Below are 13028 nucleotides of genomic sequence, written 5' to 3'. Positions count from 1 at the left end.
AATTGCATAGTTATTGGGACAACATCACAAGATCTTAATACTTTATTCTAAAGGTACATAAGAACATTTTCGCAAAAATGTAAAATTCAATTTTCAGTTTATCTGAGAGCAGGCAGTAATTTGTTTTGGCTCATATATTATATGAGGGGAAAATCACAGCTGTCACTCTCCTTGACTGACAGGTCTCAGATCTTACAACATGAAAAAAGTATGTCTGCCACTGACTGGCAGGAATAAAAACCTAATAAATCTTTGCCTCAGAGACACAGTTTCCTAGGAGTAATTAAAACCACGTCAGTTCTAAAATCTCCGATAAATATTTTATTAGGTGTATTTTGGAGAACAGACATGTCGGTTTCGTGCTGAGGAAGATGCCACTGTATGAAGGTATAATGATACCCCAGAAGAAGAAAATTAACACTCTGTCTGAATATCTATACAATATGAGCCTCACTTAAGACCCTCATGGTGTTTCTCCACACCCAGAATGATACTAATGAGTCATATGTATCAAAATTATGCTTTCATTTAATTGCTTATACACTGAGAATATAAAGTACAAGTGAATGAACAAAATTTGAAACCTGCTTTCCCTCTAGGCTTAGCTAAACATGTTTGAACCCCTCTCTGAGCATATGTCCATGTCTCAACTGATTCACCTTCTTTGTTTATAGGGACGCTAGGCTAGAATTCTTGCTGGCACTCCCTTAACTGTTTGATTTCAATAGCCCTTTTAAGAACCAATTCTTCAAAGATGCTCAACAGCTTTCAGTTCTCTTTCAGGAGTGACGTTGTCCCAGTTCTCTACCTGGATGATATCTTTCCTCTTGGGAACCTTTATCAAATCAGGCTTTCCTGCACCCTGCAAACACTTGACGTTGTGAACATACTCATTAAATAGGATATTTTGATTTTATTGGTTCCATTTTGACAGCTGTTGTGTGTTCTGTTAGATGAATATAATTTTTTAATAATTTCTAAAATATTTTTTTCATGAATGGTATGTGGCTGTCCAATGGTTAACACTGTTCCAAAAACCAGAGAATGATTCCTTGCCTGATCACTGTCAGTGTGTGTGTATCCTCCTAAATTCCAGACACATGCCTGTCAAGCTTACTAACTGTGTAAATGTTGTAATGACTTAGAGTCCTGTTTAAGTTTGGTCCCTGACAAGTGCACCTTACAACTTTGTAGCGAATAAAGCAGGCTCAAAAAACTGATGGATGTACAAATTCGTTAATTCTGCGAACTGTGTCTTGATTTCCCAAGAAAAAAAATCAGAGTTCCTTTAAGATTATTACATGGAAAGATAGCACAGGTGCAGGATGCATTTTTTAAACTAAAATTTAAGCTGAAGAATCATATTATATTATCATATTATACATATTTTCTGTGTGAAAGGCAGGTGAGGAGGTAAAAATCGTAATGCTTGCACCAGGCTATTAATTAAGTTTTCATCGACACATTCAACAAACATACTTGCAGAACTGTACAATATGCAAGTTCTTTGGGTGTCTATGTTTGGCATGCATGTAAACTCGAAAAATAAAGGGCTTTATTTCCAAAGAAAAAAAAAAATGAAACAAACTTAGTGCACCCATTCATTAAACCTGCTTTAATCAATTCAGTGCTCTGGGATTCAGAGCTGCTGGCAGCAGTGGGCACAAGGTATAAGACATCATAGCACAGAAAATAGTCCAATGAGGGGAACTGTAAAAAGGAAGTTACTCAAGCAAGCATCTTTCAGGCCAATGCCATTGTATGGTTTAGATTATTGCAAGAATCAGTAATTAAGTACAGCCTTTAACTTTTCATCTAATTTGGAAGTGGTGGAATGGTTAGGAGAGAAGTAAAATTAAATCAAGTCTTGCTTCTTTCTCTGCGGAGGTTACTGCTGCTTAACAGGTGCTGAAATGTCCTTACGCCCGGCATTATCCAACCCATTGTGTAATTAATGGTGATAAGGCCATATGGTTTGTGCTATGTGATCATTCAAAATTTTCAAAACTGCTTATGGTAATTAATGAGCACACTGTATATGAAGTTGAATTAGGTAAGCCACATCATAAAGTGACCATTTTATAAAAAGTTAAAACAGTTTCTCTGACCTTTCTTTCAAAATAATAGGAAAAAATCATATAAAACTATTGTCAAATAATATGCTATTTTCAGTATAATACATTTTACAAACCTTCCTTAAATGTATGTATGGCTCACTGATGGCACTTTAGATTTCACTACTTTGAATCTCACATTTATGTTCTCCAACAGAGTATAGCATACAGCTATACAACATTTGGAAATGAATGCAGTGAATATATAGTGTCGTACATGTGCAAACAGAGATCATCCAGGAGACTAAGGTAAGCCCGTTGATACAACTTCAAGGTAAGAGGGAGTGCAGTCACTAACAATACTTCCTATTTTCTCTGCAGCAACGAGCAATCTTCAGGAGAAGAAGCATACCTTCACCCCGATGAGCAATCTAAACCCCGCCCCTTCCTCGCCTGGGGTGTATATAAACACACGGGCAGACAAATGTGGTCTCTTTTGACCAAGGACTGCAAAGGAGATAGAGCTCCCAGACGTCAGAAATACTGTGAACGACACTTACTATTGTTTTTTTTTTTTTTTCACAAGGGGGCTGCTTGCGTCGCTCGTCAACCCCCCTGGCATGCACTACGCGCCAACCACTTTGCGTCTCTGCCACTTGCATATGTGGGTTTCATGTTCACCAAAAAACAAATATTTTAATTGTTGCGGATACGCCTCTTCATTAGGAAGATACACTACTTTTCCCTGATGACAACACGAATTAGACGATCTACAAGTCTCCGACTTAAAGTTTAAATCCATATAATATATTTGATCTCTTTTCACTGTTCCATTACTTCACAGAGTAATCATTTCAGTTTGTTTTCGCTAATGTGATCTTTACTATAATTTTTTTGAGACTTTCAAATTTTAGTACTTTTATTATCTCAAACCTGCCCTGTATGTGTATAGTGCCAATGTTTTTGAATTCTTTACAACGTTCTACTTCATCATCTACTCTTTGACTTTTATTTCCAGCCCTGGGCATGGTTAAATCTCTTGATACAAAGTCTCGTCTCATGTGACGTGAAAGTATCTCTCTGAAAAAGTCACATCTCATCCCAGGCTAAAAAGTCTTGTCTCGTCTCAGAATTTTTTTATTATAATAGAGAGATTTAATTTTGCAGAATACAGTAATCCCTCCTCGATCGCGGGGGTTATGTTCCAGAACCCCCCGTGATAGATGAAAATCCGCGAAGTAGAAACCATATGTTTGTATGGTTATTTTTATATATTTTAAGCCCTTATAAACTCTCCCACACTGTTAACATTATTAGAGCCCTCTAGACATGAAATAACACCCTTTAGTCAAAAGTTTAAACTGTGCTCTATGACAAGACAGAGATGACATTTCTTTCTCACAATTAAAAGAATGCACACATATCTTTCTCTTCAAAGAATGCATGTCAGGAGCAGAGAATGTCAGAGAGAGAGAGAGAGAAGCAAACAATTAAAAAATCAATACGTACTTTTGGGCTTTTAAGTATGCCGAAGCACCGTGATAAAGTGGAATTATTTAGAGGAGCCTCCGTATCCTCTAGGCAAACAGCCTCTGTGCAAACAGCCCCTCTGCTCACACCCCCTCCGTCAGGCAGAGAGAGTGAGAGAGATAGAGAAAAGCAAACAATCAAGCACCACGCGGGAAGCATATCGTATATCATTGAGGAGTTTTATTTAATACGTAATACATGCTCTGATTGGGTAGCTTCTAAGCCATCCGACAATAGCATCCGTTATATGAAATCAACTGGGCAAACAAGCTGAGGAAGCATGTACCATAAATTAAAAGACCCATTGTCCGCAGAAATCCGCGAACCAGTGAAACATCTGTGATATATATTTAGATATGCTTATATTTTGAAATCCACGATGGAGTGAAGTCGCGATGGAGTGAAGCCGCGAAAGTCGAAGAGCGATATAGCGAGGGATCACTGTAATCCTTATTTAATTTTAGCCGGTTTGGCCCCCAAATATTTTACACCCATGTCCAGCAATTTATTCCACAGTAGACAATACACACACCAGAAACTCCAATTTAGGCACTGCACATAGAGAACACAGATTTTAAGGCTGATGCAGATGTGTGCTTTAATTGGCAAACGTTAAATATTTTTTGCCATTTATTTATTGTTGCCAGTTTTTACACATGGCCAACTGCACAGTATGTTACTCGTTTTTAAGAATTGTCAATAGCAAAGGTTAAAGTAATATATGAAAAAAGCATACTTGCCCTAGTAGCAACAAACAGTGTGGGCGTTGTATGCAGCTGCATGTGTGATTCCTAGGTACCAAGGTTTTGCAAACCAATAAGACATACAGCTAAGTATTCCTTAAAATTTAATGTTCTTTGGATAGTTGCTACAGTTAAGTCTACTCATTCTTACCATAAACTCACTTTTTGATTTTGAGCAGTTAATTAACAATGTGTTTAAGCACAATGGCTATAATGCTATCAAAGTGAACTGAGACCTTCCTTACAGAACCTGCAGAGACTTACCACTCGTCACGGCAGCCTGCAACTCCACAGGGGTAAACTTTAGGTGAAGACCATCTATAAAATTAAATAGTTTATAATTATTCAATGGAGTGGTGGTTAACAAAATAATAATTAGTGAACTACATTAGCTCATTTGTATTCTGATGCCGGTTGACCAAGACCAATCTGTTTAAATTGTACAATAGTATATTTGTCGTGTCACCCTACAGTAAATAACAGGCCAGGCCCTATATTGTATGCTTGCATTTAAACGGTTGCAATGGCTAACTAAAAAGATTACAATATGCAAGCTTTCGAGGCAACTCAGGCCCCTTCTTCAGGCAAGATTCTTGCCTGAAGAAGGGGCCTGAGTTGCCTCGAAAGCTTGCATATTGTAATCTTTTTAGTTAGCCAATAAAAGGTGTCATTTTGCTTGGCTTTTCTCTACATTCATAATGGCTAACACGGTACAACAACCTAGTACTAACGGTTGCAATTGAAAGTAAAAGCAAAATTTTCATTACATTTGCACATATAGTGTAGCTGTTTCTTCTTTTTTCTCCTTGCTCTAATTGGATGATTTTTTCATTGCACATATTTTATTTTTTCCTTTACTTTAACTGGAGCTAGTAAGACATCTGGCATATGTATGAAGTGACATTTTTCATACTGCTGACCTTTAGGGACCAAACTAATTAGAAACGCTCACTGCCTCCACTGGTTCATTGCTATTTCTGTGCAAAAACGTTTCTAAAATGTGTTTTCTACGAATGTGATTAAGCATGAATTTTGACAAGCAGCCTATTGACTTATTACTGTGTGTGTGTGTGTGTGTGTGAGAGACAGAGAGAGAAGAGCATGTGATATGGGAAAATAAAGCGATTGAATCATTAGCTAAGACATTTTTGATATTCACAGCTAAGTATAGATTTACAAGCACGTTTTGTACCAAATTAAAAGTGCTCTGCAGCAAAGACATGACAAATGATACAGGTGATACAACATACTATAAATAATGCCACTGGCATAAACAGTAGAAGAATAAATAAATGATCTGCTTCTTGAATCTCGTTATTTAATTAAGCAAAGAACAAAATTGATTCTCATATGGGGTTAGGGACAGCATGATTGTAAAGTGTGATTTAAAATGAATGAGTATATTGTGACACAGGGAACATGATTAGAAATATAGTATACTTTATGTGAAACTAAGAAAAAATATATATTGTACAATACAGGCCGGTAATAATCAGTGTTGTATGTTCTTTAAACGAATCTTCCAATATAGAACCATTCATATAATTAAAATAAATTATTAAACTGAAAAATGCAAAAAAATAAAATAAAAATACAGAGAAGAACTGATTTAAAAATAAGAACTTAAAAATATTAGGTGAAACCTACAAAAACATGAAATATTGGCTTTGTGGAAACAAAAACATGAAATTAACCTAGAGGAGTTCCCATGTGGTACTGCATGGCAGTGTCCACTTTACACAGTAAATGTTGGAAAAATAGAGTACATAAGTGGGTCTGCAGCCTTTACTTACATGTAGCAACTAACTGAGGCTTGTATACTCTAAACTTTAATTCTGAACCAAACCACAAAACTAAACGTAATGCCTTTAGTGGACAAAATTTGGGACAACAACTGGGGATATTAAGAAGATTGTAGGCTATAAAACATTGCAAATATGTATTTTGACAAGTTAGGGTCAGCATCTTTTATTTTATTGTATAATGTAACTACAAGTTACGTTTCAAACTAGTTGTAGTCTGTTCATACTTTGTGAAGGAATTCAAATACAGTAGACTTGTAACACAGCATATAAGAAATGTGAACTGATTGAAAGCAACAATTTGTTCTATATGAAATACTAACGTTATGTCAAACCTTATTTAAACATGTCAGCAACAAAACTTGTTTGGAAAAGTAGAATGTTAATAGCAACTCGACACATTCTGGAGTTATCTATGCCCTATATGAATTAGAAATGAAATAGAAATGTGATTAGAAGGAAATAATGTAGTTCTTTACTGTGATTTTCAAATGAGAAGCATCAATACAGTACATGCCTCAATTTAAGCAAGCATGTTTAGTTTAGTGAGAGGTGTGTATGGTAAAACAGAACTTTCAACATGCAAACATTTGGTCCGTTTGACAATATCAATTAATAATAATAATAATAATAATAATAATAGTTATTATTATTATTATTTACATTTACACTTTTTGTTTCTAATTCCAGTCCTGCCCTTACTAAAAAGAGCTTTTATCCTGAATGTGGCCTGTAAGTGAAGACCCCCATGCTTGGTTCTAATGGTTCACAATGGCTGAAGGTTATCAGATAATTTCATAATTTTCAGAAATCACTGCTTTTTACTGTTTTCTAGTTAGATGCTACAGCATGTTTTAACTCAATGTCAGCAGTGTTAAACATTGCCAATAGTGCTAGAATTAATTACTAAATTCCACTTTATACTTATTGTTTTTTGTTTATCGCTTATGTTAAATTTACTTTTTTATAGGACTCTGTTCAAATGTTTTCAGCTTCCTTGTAATCAGCAGCCAATTGATAAAAATATGGAAGACAACATTGACATTCCTAACATGTATATATGTGAACTTGTATTTGTTCATCATAAATAGCTCTTTTGATGACATATTGTGGGGAGGAAATTAAGAAAATCAGGGAAAAGATATTAATTTACTACAATCCAAGAAAAAAAAAGATTTATCGCAGATAAGTTAAATTATTTCTAACATGGCAAAAGAAAAAAAGACCAGGATTAAGCTATCTCATTAATTGATGAGCTCCATTAACAGCAAGAATAGGTTTCTAGATAAAAAAATAGAACAAAACTCAGTATATAATCCATCTTTTAAGAAAGTGAATCTCAGACACCTGCTCTGAGAATCTACATTTAGCTTCACCTACCTATAATACTTAGTAAACCTGATTTTAAACCATTTTATTTATGTGTAATAAATGCAGGGCGGCACGGTGGCACAGTGGTAGCGCTGCTGCCTCACAGTAAGGAGACCTTGGTTCGCTTCCCGGGCCAGACACCCATGACCCTGTGTTAGGATATAGCAGGTTGGAAAATAACTGAATGACTGACTAACTGGAATACATGCAAACACATCTAGTTTGAAGAAAAACTGTACTCAGCTAACCCAGTTGAACATTGCTAAAAGCCATTGGTGACTGCAGCAGCATTAGGGTAAGAAAGAAACCAGGACTATACACATGGACAGTCCATCCTCTGTGACAATGATTTTTTTTAAATACATTTTCAGAAATCACTCTGTTTTGAGTGTTTTTGTGTGTGTATATATATATATATATATATATATATATATATATATATATTATATATATATACAGATTTGTAGATATTTATAGATCTAGTTTATATAGACATAGATAACAACACACCTAACAATTAGTAAATCATGCTATAGACTGTGGAAAGTTACTAGAAAAGTCAAATATAATCTAGTCATGAGTTCACAGGGATAAATATTATCACATTTACAGAGTACAATAAAGTTCCTACTTGGATATACTAACATCCAAATAAACATAAGCTTGAAGATATTAGATATGAATGATCAAAATAACAAGTAGTATTATTGCAACACCTTGCAATCCTGACCCAAGTTTAACACTTGATAGATCATGTCATGAGTAAGGTTGAACCAAAGTCAGATCTACTAATCCTATTGAAGTCCAATGAAAGTTCATCGATACTCATTGAAGGTTAGAAGAACAGTGGCCCTGGCAAAAAGGAATGCAATGGTAGTTCCATGAGAGAAAAACACAAAAGGACATTAAAGTTAAAATTCAATTCTGATAGTCTGTATGATATTTATGTAATAAAACCAAAGCCTTTTGGGAAAGTTTGGAGACAAGGAGTATCATCAGCAGCTGATGACCCAAACACTGATTTAATAGCCTTTGAGTCTCGATTAATATCCAGTATCAAACTCGGTTTCACTAGTTTGCTGCCACAGACTCAATATACTTACTGTATGTATAGCAAATACAGTTGTCATTCACTATATAAATATTATTATGTAGTACATCTTTACATCTTAACTGAAAAAGCAATAATTTTAATATTAATATCCATATCTTTACAGGAAATAAGAAACTAACAATGTAGTTTGCAGGCCCATTAGTGGTTGAATTTCCAGTAAAATGGACAAATACACTCGTTTACCTGCAGCAAATGAACTGCTGATTACAATGAAAGGCTTTTTTCATCCAACAATGGAACAATTTCCTTCTTATTATGGAAAAGCCTTATAATCTTCTTGTAGGCCCTGTGGCAATGCTGCCCGTTTAACAATAATTGGATCATGATTACATGAGATTCTAATGTTTGAGATGGTAGTGCTGACACAAAAAAGTGATGACCGGAAAATGTGTTGCATGGTCTTTTGGTGATAAAGAAGTAACCTTCCCAAACAGGACAGCTAACTGTTGTCACCATTCACCATCAGGTGACATCATTCAATTGAAAAGTAGTTGAAGGACTCTGTAACAGGAAAGTACCAAGATATGCATTGAAATGAAACATTCATTTTACAAACAGTACTTGCTAAACTGTCACAATTTATTTTACAAACTCCTACATTACATTTATCAAGGGGATAATATACAAGAAGACACTCATACACAATCAGAGTGAAAAACCCTCTGTTTTCTACAGCAGGAAGTCTCCAGAAGAATCAAGAACATGAATGATCTCATTTCCTCTAAAACCCTTGGGGTTTCTCTTGCACCTGGAACTACATTAACTCTTTCAGGGCTGATGTTAACTTTTCTCAAAATTCAGGAGTAGAGGAGGGTAATCAGCTGTTTACCGTTATGGTTTAGTTTGACTCTCTTTGCTAGAAAGAAAGTTACATACAGTAGATTTGTTGATTTAACCTCGATTCCCTATGCGTGCATGAGTAGCGAAGAGCAAACAACCTCTAAAATGGCACCGACATCTGGAGAGAGACCAAAGCAAATGTGCAAAGCAAAATACTCCATGGACGTTTTATGTTATTTCGTTGAATAGGACTCTGACTTGTCGGACTCCAAGTTTGATGCAAGTGATCTGGAGATGGATATCAAAAATGAAAATGAGGTGCCAGCATCATCTGATCGGTCCCCAGCTGATCGTGGTGCTGAACACTTTCGTGTAGCTGATGCTCCCACAGCAGCATTCACCTTGGTGGACCACCACTTATCGTGACAAGAGATACAAACCATATTGCGTCACACTGTGACTGCCACCCACTTACTGTGTGAAGACAGCCAGTTATTTGGCCCACCATGCATTCCTGCTGACCATCGAGGTGCCCCTATGCAACCACTGCCGCCAGAGATGCCGAACATGTACCAACAGCAGCCACAGCACGTAGCGACACACATTTTATTTTGATTTATGTGTGAAAACTTTGCTTTGTGTACTTTTCCAAAAACTGAGTTTTTTGGAAAAAATATTCAGCCCTCAAAGAGTTAAAAGTTGTTGTTAAAGGATAGTCATTTCTCTTCAATCTTCTTCTTCCTTTTTATCTTTTCCCATTTTTATGTGGATCAGCCTTCTCTAAACCTCTTCTTCAGTCAAGCCCCTTTTCTTCAGATCATCTTTTTCTTTCTCCATCCACCTCCACTTTGGCCTCCCTTGCTTTCTTTTCCCCTGTACTTCCTTTCCATTCATTCTTTTGCCCACATATTCATTGTCTCTCCTCATCACATGTTCATACTACTTCAACCTACTTTCCTGTACTTTCTTAAATATCTCTCACACTTTTGTTGTACCTCTGATTGTCTCATTTCTCATTCTGTTCTCTAGTTTTTTTTTTAATTTAATCAATTAGGTTTAAAATTTGCTTCAGATATCATCAATGTGGCACTATAGGAAAAGGCAAGAAAAATTGCCCTAAAGGGGGAAAAAACATCCTCTGGTAATCATAAAAAAGTATGTAAAGTCCTTTGTCCATGAGAGAGAAAAAAAACATCTGTCATTATTTAAATTGCTTTGTAGATTTTCAGACTGTTATTACAGGGTGTAAATCACCATGACTTTGTGCACACACTCTCAGCTCTGTGATGTCAAACTAAATTTAAAGCTGATTTGTTGAATGTAAATATCTGTCCTGAAACAGCAACTTTGATATCGTGCAAGGAGTGAGAAAATACAGAAGATCTCAGATTGTTACTGAGATCTTAGTCGAAAAATACTTAAACCCAGATGTGAATCCATGAGCTAAAAACCAAGAGACTACTAAGAAGCTTGTATAAAGTAGTACAGCTACTAGTAGTAGTAAGGCTTTCAGATCCATTGGCAATAACTCCATTCAATTTCCTCTAACCCGTCTTACTCATGGGCAAACTTTTATCATATTTTAAGCTTGGTGCTAGCGCCCCAAACATCATATTAACTTAACCTGACACATGGCTAAATTAAACAATATATGGAAATATGAATGGTTTAATCTCTTCTGTGCTTGGTATACTTCAGGAACATATTAAATGAGAAGTGATCACATATGGCTGCTGGTTTTCATTCAAACAGATTTCCCATTTATAGCTTATTGTGTATTAATGTAATCAGTTACTTTATTAGCATATTGTTGCTCTCAGTATTTGCCATCAGGAAACTCAAATGTGGGCATTTTGATTTTCTAAGAAAAATGTTGCACATTTATAAGCAAGTGTGTTGATTCTTCCAAATAATTTTTGTTGTTTTTTTTATCAGAGAGTTAGGGTCATCAGATGGCAGAATTAGCATTATTTGAATTTTTTTACACAACAACTGCTCAAAAACATTCAATAGCAATAACATATATATTATATATTTTGGCGAGCAGGGGAGAACCTCCTAGTATAAAATAAAATTCTCAAACATGCCTAATCCAATTCAGGATCATGGGGACCACTGCTGCCTGGAAGCAAGTGTTGATGGGATGACAGAGCATTGCCAGACCTACTCATCCACACACGCATCACCAACCTTGCCATGCAAATGTTTGGCACATGGGAGGAAAACTAAATCTACCTGCAGAAAAATCTGTGCTGGCATATTTAGGGAGAACAAATAAACTCCCCAAAGACGGGTGCAAAATTAAAACCCAGGATGCTGGATCAGTAAGGCAGCAAGACTAAACACTGTGCCACCCATTAGTGTTTTTCTGAATTCTCCCATTTTTTCTCTTTGCCTGGGTTAATAACATTCAGTTTCTTCACTCTTTCCTCACACTACAGTCTTGGAATTTATCTAGCAATTCTTTTTGCAGTATCATATTTCAGAAGTGTATTATACATATGAAACATACCATCTGTTAATTAAACTCAATACAGTGCACTATCCCCTTTGTGACTTTTTATTTACTTCCGTATGTCCATCTATTATTCAACCTGTTATATCCTTACTACAGGGTCACAGGCATCTGCTGAAGCCAATCTCAGCTAACACAGTGGAGCAAGGCAGGAAACAAACCCCCAAGCAGGGCACCAGCCCACCACAGGGCACACACTCACACACTAGGGACAATTTAGGATCACCAATGCACCTAACCAGCAAGTCTTGGGACTGTGGGAGGAAACCGGAGCACCCGGAGGAAACCCATGCAGATATGGGGAGAACATGCAAACTCCATGCAGGAAGGACCCGGGAAGCGAACCCAGGTCTCCTTACTGCGAGGCAATAGCGCTACCCACCGTGCCACCCTATTTCTGTATGTGACCCTCTCTTTTCAGTTATTTATCAGTTTTGTCTAAATTAGAACATGTCACAGGCCCAATCTACTGAAACACTTTTCATTTGGTTTTAAATTTATATTACTGAAGTTACACATACCAATTTCATTTATTTTTCATGTGAAGTTGATTCAATACAGCTTTGCCTAATGTCAGGCCAGAGCTTGGACTTTGTTATTTGGCGTTGCTTTTCTTTAGATTACTCACATTTGCCTTTTACTTTGCTAATTATTTCATTCTATTTTTAATGTGTGTCTGATGTTGCTGGTTACTTTTTGTTAGTACTGTATTTATTATTTGTATTAGTTTCTAACTTTTTCATTTAATTAATTTCATTCTGTTAATTGAGCCAATGGTTGCAGCCTCCCAACCACTAAACTTTACTACAGTAATTAATGAGAGTTCCCCCTATTTAGGATGAAGTGTAGTGCTAGTCTGGCTGCTGGAGTATTCACATAGTTTAAACCTGGTGGGTAACTGATGCTATATATTGTTTGAAACTGGAAAAAATCTAATTCTCACTTAGAGGATCTGTGCAGAAATTTTTCAGAACCTGGCAGGATCTAATCAGTAACATTTTAGAATAAGCAGTTAAAGCACTGAGGGAGCAGATTCTCTCCCCATTTCTTTTTCTTCTCCATTTATCTTTATTCACTTATTCATTTATCTATTTACTTATTATTACTACCTTTAAGTTT

The 13028-nt window shown here is 36.1% G+C and overlaps 1 protein-coding gene across 3 annotated transcripts in view; it reads right to left on the bottom strand.

Annotated features, from left to right (window-relative positions):
- Window positions 1-13028, bottom strand: part of LOC120539528 (leucine-rich repeat transmembrane neuronal protein 4-like) — a 675682-nt gene that overhangs the window by 64066 nt on the left and 598588 nt on the right. The window lies entirely within an intron of this gene.

The sequence above is a fragment of the Polypterus senegalus genome, chromosome 11 (assembly GCF_016835505.1).
Source record: "Polypterus senegalus isolate Bchr_013 chromosome 11, ASM1683550v1, whole genome shotgun sequence".
Classification (NCBI taxonomy): Eukaryota; Metazoa; Chordata; class Cladistia; order Polypteriformes; family Polypteridae; genus Polypterus; species Polypterus senegalus.
Note: the sequence above shows the minus strand (reverse complement) of the source record. Positions and strands in the feature narration are given on the sequence as shown.